Here is a 9120-nt window from a genome sequence, read left to right as displayed (position 1 = left end):
ATACTTTTGAGTTTTTAAGACTTGTGTTGCCAGAGGAAATTCTGACTTTGTGTCTTCTGCTAGTTCATGGAGTGTACAAATGACTAGGAATGGGGCACTTTTTACGCCAAATGTAACTGTTTTTAATTTAAATAGTGGACTATTGGGGGATTTTCGGAAAATAATTCGCTCAAAATCTTGATCATCTTTATGTACGACTATTTGTAGATACATTTTTTCGACATCCCCATTGATACGCCAATTTAATATGAGGAGCGTCAAATCTGGTTGGAGTGTGGGTCCCGTGAATAGAATATCATTGAGGGAGTTCTCCGAGCTGGTGGATCTTGAGGCATTGAATACAGCTGTAACCTTTGTTGTTTTTTTTCTGTCTTTACTACTGCATGATGTGGCGAGTAGAATGAGTAATATTTGCCTTTAATCATTTTTTCGCATTGGCTTACTTCCTCCATGTGATCTAAATTTTAACTTACTTCTAAGTATATAATAACATACTGACAAATGTGCCAAAAAATAATATATGTATGGCCTGTGTAAGCATTGGTTTATTTTGCTTGTCGGTCTATGAGCAAGAAATAAAATTTAATTGTTGAAAATAGGATGAATCTAAACAGATACTTACTTGAGTATTTTTAAAAAGGTACACATTTTTTAAATTCAAATTTAATCAATTGAAATATGGAAATAATTTTTACTTTATAGGCATAATATTAACACATTTTTTGATATTTTATATCGAAACTTGTTAATCGGCCAAAGAAATCAAGATATGTTGACATCAACATATTTTGTGTATTATATCCACATAATTCCCTGGTTAAGAAAAATGTTCATTGCGCATAGATATGAAAATGCCCACGGCAAAACGCAATTCTATGCTTGCTTGTTTGATTCATAAGAAATGTATAAATCTCATGGCATAAATAGAATTCATTCCTCGGTTGGTCAAGAATATTTCCTAGTTGGTCATGTTAACAAAGCCGTCTTTTGCTAAAATCAAAACTATGTTAACATTTCACGACGTGAATTCCATGGTTATCAGGTGACTCCTGTTTAAACTTTACAAGTGTTCGAACCTGAACCTTCTCTATGTTTTATGTTCTCTGCTTATACCATATGTATAACAGTGCCGAACAAAGAATGCACAAACCTACATACATATGCGTACAAGTTAACGCCACCAATAGCTAACAACAATATTGTTGATGTATGGATGTTAGTATGGTGTATAATGTGGACGCCAGGCACGAGGTGCTGTGAGTACTTCTCTCTGACGGGTCCGTGCCGTGTGGCTTGGTTGCGCATGTCGGGCAAAATCTCTACGGGACGATCGACAGTGAATTGAGTACGGCTTCAATGCTAATTAATAATGTTGCGAATTCTTTGTAATTAAATTTGTAGCGTCTAGCCCTTTTTTAAAATTGGATTTAAAAATGTTTACTGCGGATTCACATAAATCACCCATATTAGGAGCACTTGGGGGGATAAATTGCCAATTAATATCTTGCGGACCGTACTTTTGTACGATCTTAGGGAAAACTTGCTTAATAAAAGCCCTTATACAAGTTTTGACGGAAAACCGCGTCGTCCGACGAAGCGTGTAAATGCCGCGGGGAAAGCCTCTTTTGTCAGATTAGTACATACATAGATCAAGGTGCACTGTTTCTGTCGTAAAACAAGCCACGTAGTCATTCATTAGTGTGGGAGACCTTAGCATGGACGCCCTTACCTGAAAAGGCCCAGCAAAATCCGAATCTGTAGTGGTGAAAGGCAGAGCAAAGTTGCAGCGTTCCGGTGGAAGTGCTGCCATAATCTGCGTCCTCATTTTCTGTTTATGCATCGTGCAGATCTTCACCTGCAAATGCACTTTTTTATTTCAGGCTTAAGTCGGGGAACATAAAATTTTTGGCGGATTATATAATATGTTGCATCAAGCGATGTTCTGCGTGTAGGATTAGTATGTGTATATAACGGATGAGTAATGTAGCAAGTTATGATTATTCTGGTAGAGTTATGAGATGGAAACGAATTAATACTAAGAGTGAGCTTCTTTTAGTCGGCTTTGATTCTCTTARTAGTGACATCGTCACATAAATGGTGGCATAATATGCCTTTTCAGAGGTATCACAGAAGCCATGTAGTTCGACTTTGCGATCTGTGGTATAGTTTACCTATCGTGGGATTTGTATCTGTGAGATATCACTAAGATTGCCCGCTAACTGGGACCACTTTTCTAAACGAAGTGGTTTAACTTGTTCATCCCAGTCAGTTTCGGTCGAAAAGTTTTGCCACCCAGAATAAAATTTGTCTCTTTGATATGGCGGATATTGACTCAGAAGTGTATGAAAACTGGTCAGATATCGTATTCCATTGTAATCCCAAAGGTTTTGTTGTGCTTTGCTTTTCGAACTTAAGGAAATTAGTATCCAACAAATTGTCGTTTGGTAAATATTTTAAGATATTTGGGTAATTAGCTGTTATCTTGTTTAGGGAAAACCCTGCGGTGTTGAGGGCATTTATCACTTCGGAGTTCTTCTAACTTCCAAAACTTTCTCAATTACGAATTAAGGTACTCGTTTGAGATTTCTTCAACTTGAGTTGTCATTGTGGCAACTGGTAGTCCACTTAGTATCCAACCGAATATAGTATTTTAAGCTAGAAAGGTTTTTGAAATTTTATTATAATATATACATATATAATTTGCGATATAAGGTCGCTGCCTAATGAAGGTCTAAACAGGGGTGTTGGAGTTGGGACCTGCTAGCTTTAAGTTTGTAACCGTTTGCCAATGCTTGGAATCTTTATGATAGCTTGGAAGCATGTTTGTAAGTTGCGGTAAGACGTTTGAATACGCTTATCCGCTTGGGGGAAATTAGGGTAGTGAGTTTTTGTATTTATTTGAATTTTGTACTACTCTTCCACCCATTCCCGTAATTTCATAATTGGCTTGTTTTGTTGGAATTTGAGTCTATTTTGTGCCTTAGACGCTATGGATGATTGTTGTGATCCTTGATATTAGGGCTCAAAGTTTGAACAAGGGTCGAATCGTTACATCGATCGTAACAGACGAATTTATTTAAAAATATGAATAGATTGTAAATAATTTATTATTTTCGAAAATTTTTAATAATAAATATATTTAAGGACAAATTTTAATAAACTAAATCCTACCCAAAAATATATAATGGCGAAATTCATGGCAAGCCATCCATGCTTGGCAAAAACTAACTTTCCAAACTCTTCGCAAGGAAGAATTGCGCTCAATAAATTATGGGAGGAACTGGGGAAGCAGCTTAATGCCGTATGTATATAATTTATATGCAATATATGTATTTTGATAAAATATTAATTTTTTATGATTTTTTTTAGGTTTGTGCTAGTCAAAAATACCAAGCAAAACGAAGCTTTCCTTTAATAAGGCATCGAGGCAGCGAACTGGTGGAGAGCCCTATAACGAAAAACTGATCACTGCGATGGACGAACTGTTAATCGAAGCAGCTGGATTGAAAGTTTGCGTAGAGGGCATAACAAATGTTTCTGCATTTGGAAATATCCCAACTACGCTTCGTTAATTGTGATAGAAGTGATGAGGAGGCAAACCCTTTCCCCAGTTCCTTACCAGGCCCAAAAACAGCGAAGAAACAGGAGAAAAATTAAGAGTGACGAAAAGTTGGAGTTACAAAGACCAGAAGCTTGAGAGGTTAGTAGCTGCACAAGAAAAAATGCTGGCACCACAAGAAAAATTGGTCTATTAAGATGGAAAAGTACCGCATCCATCAATCAACGCGGGAATTAGACCACGAAATAAAAAAATTTGAGCTTGAAACCTTAAGAAGAAATTATTAAAAAATTCGTCACGTGAATGTATATATTTTTAATTTCAAGTATTTAATGAATTTTTAGTTTTAAGCATTTAATGAATTTTTTAATTTAATAGAGCTTTATTTATTTTTGAATTTTATTTATTTAGTATTTAAGAAATTTTATAAAAGCAACAAACGTGATGAAACGACTAATTAAAATTAAAATAATGAATTTATATGAACAATATTTTTGTATTTCTGCTTAGAAGGAAAAAATATTTACAAGGATAAAGTGAAAGACATTTTCATTTTCAATTTATCAAAGAGTACTTTATTTGATCTCTTATTGTTTGCCCAATTGCGATGAGGCGGTTCGCTACCCCAGTGTCGATATCTGTTCTTTGATCAAAATCGCAATTCTGAGGACACTTTTCTCGTATGGTGCCTTCCTTTCTTGCCATATCCTAAAATTCTCCAGCGTACCTTTAAAATTCCGATAGTTCGTTCGACGAAACTTCTTGCCTTAGAATGAATTTCATGGAACATAGCTTCACTTGCACCATCCGAAGCGTTTCTATAAGGCGTTATGCACCATGGTTCCAATGGGTAGGCAGAATCCCCTGTTAAAATAAAAATAAAATCAATGTGGTTAAAAGAACAAAAAGAAAATAGACTTAAACCCATGAATTTTCATTCCTGTTGTGCCGCAGTCGTTCCTCCAAAACTCTTCTTTGGTCCGAGTGTTTTCAAACAAATGAGTCGTGGGCTGCACCAACACCTGACAGTTAATAGCCAAAATTTTGTAAGTGTGATCACATATCTGACAATACAAAATGTATCAAATATACATATTAAAAAAATTTATGACAATAGCAACTTACTACCATAGCGTTAATACTATGGTAACATTTTTTATTGATGTACATGTGCTCGTTTATGTGGGTACCATCAACGCATCCAATAACTAAAAATTCTTTACATTTAGTAATATTACTATTTTATTAAAGTGTATATTTACCTCCAGGAATTTTATATTGCTGCACAACCACTAAAGTTTCGTCTGATTTATGTTCGTGTAACTTCTAGCTATTCAGCAAATTTACATGACTACTCCTGCGGACACCGTTTTGACTTAATTGAGGACATAAAAGTTGAATCGAAGGAGGCTCTGATTGACATCACGACGGAGGCTTCTTCCAAGTGCTATGATGACTGGAAAATTTGTTGGCATAAGTGCGGGAGGGAGCTATTTTGAAGGAGATGAAATGGAGAAAATTCATCTTTCAATTTGATCACAGTATTATGTGTATGTAACCAAAAACCACCGTACCCTGCCAGTAGCTGTGTGATTTAATTTCTAATTTTTGAAGAAAAAAATGTTCAAATGATTCTTACATGAATATTGAACACATGGTTATGTTTTGAAATTCCTTGACCTTCTCCCGGACTAAAGGAGTGCCCGTGCACGTCTTTCCGTGCTATGGTTGGGGCGTGGTGCGTGGACACACAAAAAAGGCTTTTAATTTTTATACATAAGATATATAAATATATACATATATTGGGGATACATATATATATTATTTACCGTATTTGTTTATATCGGAACTTGATTTAGAGCTTTTACTAATCGTTTTTAATAAATGGATTTAATTGCTATCGGTTTTATGATATTGACCGTTACTGCAACGATATCTAATTGTATATATGTAGATATTGTTAACTAAAATACGAAATGACGTAACAACGTTTTCGGAAATTTACAGGGGAAATAATAGAAAACGTTATAAAAAGGAAGATGAATGAAACAAAATTTAAATATTGGTTAAAACAGAGCTATGTCTGATAGCATAATCTAAAAATGTTAGACATATGTACTTATATAGTATGTATGAAATTTCGTAAATTACGATTCGTAATCAATGAAACATTCAATTTCGAATTTTTTAATCATATGTTATTTTGCATTTTACGTGACGATAGACAAGTATATAATGGTTGATACACTCACTTTGATTCCTCTCAGCGATTCTGGGGAGTTAAATTAGATAAAAACGGGTGCTGTGGGCTTTCTGTTGTTCAGTCGCTTCTATTCCGCTGCTCAATTTGTTGTTGGTTTTTGTAGCTTTATTTGTATTTAGTTTAACTGACTCCACGAGTATATTTTTTAAGTTTCACGCCCTATTTAATTTGTTAGTAATGTTAGAGTTGTGTTTATTTTGACGTTGTTGTTTTTGTGTTATATTAATTTTGCATTGTACATTGTTTTTCTTTTGTTTTTGCACTTCACCGCACTGTATATTTGGTTTACCACACTTTTAATTTAACCGTTTTTGTCTTTTGTTTTGTGTTGTTATACCACAATATTTTTTGTTTTGTACTATATGTGTATATTTCTTTTAGTATATATATATATGTATAATATATACTAGTGGATCCGGGCAAGCTTTTCTGTGAGCGTTACCAATAGTCAGTAATTGTTCAGATAAATCTTCAGCAGATGTATCGTTCATGCAACTCTCATGTTTGTTGTCAGTTGAAGTTTCTTCATATAGCGCCATAGATTCGATGATTTTTTGCGTTTGTTTCGCCTGCAGCAGATGATCTTGGTATTACTAGTAATGTTTGGCGCAAATCTTCGGACAGTAAAATCATCGTGCCTCCAAAGCATCTCGAGTCATTGCATAGATCTCTCAATGTTATGGATATCGTTGCCGTCGATCAGGCAAATTTATTGTAGACTGATAACGCTACATGGTCCATGAATCATATTTGTAACTGCAATATCATGCTGCTGTGGATCGGCTTCGTGATCGGGAATCTCGGCATATCCGTCATTATCGATTTTGTCTGGTTGAATTCTTTCCACTAACCAAATAAGAATGTATGCGTGCGGCAAGTCTCGTTTTTGCCATTCGATTAAATACATCCAGCATCAAGATTCTCCAAAAAAACGTTGTTTAACACCGAACTTCATCAAGGATCGCATTTTTTGTCTAAATACACGTGCTGTGATGTCAAGTCGATCACTTGAAGTTTGTCCGGAAAACAGCAATTGGACATTTTTATCCATTTTGGGTTACATGTTAAAGTAATAGAAAGATCTGGCTGACCATAATGATGTAGATGCACAGTACTGCTGCAGAAACCGTAGAAAATAGTTGTCAGCATTTTATCGAATCATCAAACAATAATCTTAATAATTTATCGAGTTAGCCTTCTTCTTGGTAGTTTTTTCACCTTAAATTAAAATAGTATTATATATTTTATATATTTTGTATGTATCTATATTTTTAGCATAATTATAAATGCGTGGAGAATTGTTTTTAATCTTTTGCCAGTAATTTGTTCAATATTCTCTAAATAACTATTATATTGAAACTCGCCATTCAATGGACACGAATCAGGATTGCAGCTTCATCTATTGTTGGACCGTTAAATGTGCGTTCGTGTGTTCCAGATGGTCGTTTATCTGCTCTGATGATAACTTTCTAGTTTGAACGGTCTCTAACTTATCCGAATGGACTTGGTAACTAGGGTTTCAAACCACATAAGCATACTCTAATATAGGTCTCATCAGAGATGTAAAAAAAAAATTTTGTGGTAAGCGGATCTATAAATTCTTTAGACCAACGTTTAACAAAACTAAGAGCGCCTTTAGCTTTTAAAACCGTGGAAGATGCGTGAAGATTAAAATTGAGTTCGGGGTCCATAGTTACTCCTAGATCAATAAAACTGCATACTTGCTCCAACCTAAAGTTTTGTATTGCGTATGAAGTAGGGTCTACAGACTAAGTGAAAAGCACATCGTTTTATATTTTTTAAAGTTCAATAAATAATAAAACTTTTGAACACTTAAAAACAGATGATATGTCATTAATAAATAACAAGAATTGAATTGGACCAAGATGGCTACCTTGAGGAACGCCTGAAGGAACATTGATTATGTCAGAAAAAGTATCGTTAAATTTGAATTGTTGAATTCCATTACTAAGATAAGAAGCAATCCATTTTAGAAATTTTGGTTGAAAACCAAGAAGATCAAACTTATTCAAAAGAATTGAATAGTTTACTTTATCAAAAGCTTTACTAAAATCTGTGTATATAACATCAGTATTCTTATTCTCCTTAAAGCCCGTTGAAACATGTGATACAAATTGAAGCAAATTAGTTATTGTAGATTTCCCTTTACGAAAACCGTGCTGAGAACAAGAAATTAGTGGAGAGATCCAGAAGGTTATATCGCCTGGTATAATTGCTTCAAAAAGTTTAGATATTGCTGACAACTTTGCTATTCCCCTATAGTTTTCAATAGATGACCTATTGATTATGCAAGGTTTATTTCCAAAAGTCATTTATAATTCCTTTGCATATCCACTCATATGTAGAGGAATTATAAATGACTTTTGGAAATAAGAATTGCATAAGAATTAAATAGTTGTTAGGGTTGGTATATATATTTGGCACATTTCTTAAGAAAGCATGAGGGAATCATATCATATATCATATCTGGGCATTATATGATTGTTCTAACATATTTAACTGATATAAGATGTCTGCTTCAGAAATGGTAGGTGCATTAATGACAGAAATCGGACATAACTTGTGCTGAATCGCACACATTTTGGAGATTTTGGAGAGTGATTACACCTAAAGAATTCAACAAGCATATTAGAAATGGTGTGATTTTCACTAGACATACTAGACTTATATTTCATAGCGGACGGAAACATAGAACAATTTTGGACTATTTACAGTATTATTTTTTACTTTGTTTATATAATTATAAAATATGTTATTATTTTGTTAAATTCAGCAAATTTACAAATTCGACGCAATTTAGAATATTTTGAAAAGTCAGCAACTAAGTTTTTAAAAAGTTTAAAAACACGAGATTTTCTGTTTTTTAATTAACATAATTCTTTCGAAACCCATAAATTAGAACTAATTTTTTGAGTAACAACACACTTCGGAACATATTTTTCAAATTTAATTCTTGAGAAAAAATTGCCTTTTTCCGCGGTATTACAACTAAGTTTTTATTAGCTGACTTGGAGCTATTTGGAGGCAGATCTTGAGTTTTCAATATACTGGGTCCAGTTTTTTCAATGTCCTGAGCAGACGGAATCTTCTCTCCTTGAGGACAAAGGGATGAAAGATTGATGAGGTCAATAGTGGTGGGTGGGCATTCTTTTTAAGGAAGATGTAGTGGTATCTTCATCAGACGGACAATTACGTTTAGATGAAGGTTTTGGGTTCTCTTCTCGCACATTTAGGCATTTAAATGATTTAAACAACGTTTCATAATGCCTAAATTTTT

At 34.1% G+C, this 9120-nt stretch overlaps 1 long non-coding RNA gene across 2 annotated transcripts; it reads right to left on the bottom strand.

The window, feature by feature from the left end:
- Positions 1-4096: 4096 nt before the first annotated feature.
- LOC108971714 lies at positions 4097-6129 on the bottom strand. 2 transcript variants are annotated; one of them, XR_001993572.1, is made up of 5 exons: positions 5812-6129; positions 4822-5049; positions 4685-4767; positions 4484-4623; positions 4097-4423 (listed from the first exon to the last, which is right to left on the bottom strand). It is a non-coding gene; the product is annotated as an uncharacterized LOC108971714 (long non-coding RNA). The 2 variants fall into 2 exon arrangements; XR_001993571.1 differs by having other exon boundaries at positions 4097-4623.
- Between the last annotated feature and the right edge of the window lie 2991 nt (positions 6130-9120).

The sequence above is a fragment of the Bactrocera latifrons genome, unplaced genomic scaffold (assembly GCF_001853355.1).
Source record: "Bactrocera latifrons isolate USDA-ARS-PBARC rearing strain unplaced genomic scaffold, ASM185335v1 scaffold_355, whole genome shotgun sequence".
NCBI classification, from domain to species: Eukaryota; Metazoa; Arthropoda; class Insecta; order Diptera; family Tephritidae; genus Bactrocera; species Bactrocera latifrons.
The sequence above is the reverse complement of the archived record's forward strand: the minus strand, read 5'-3'. Positions and strand labels throughout refer to the sequence as shown.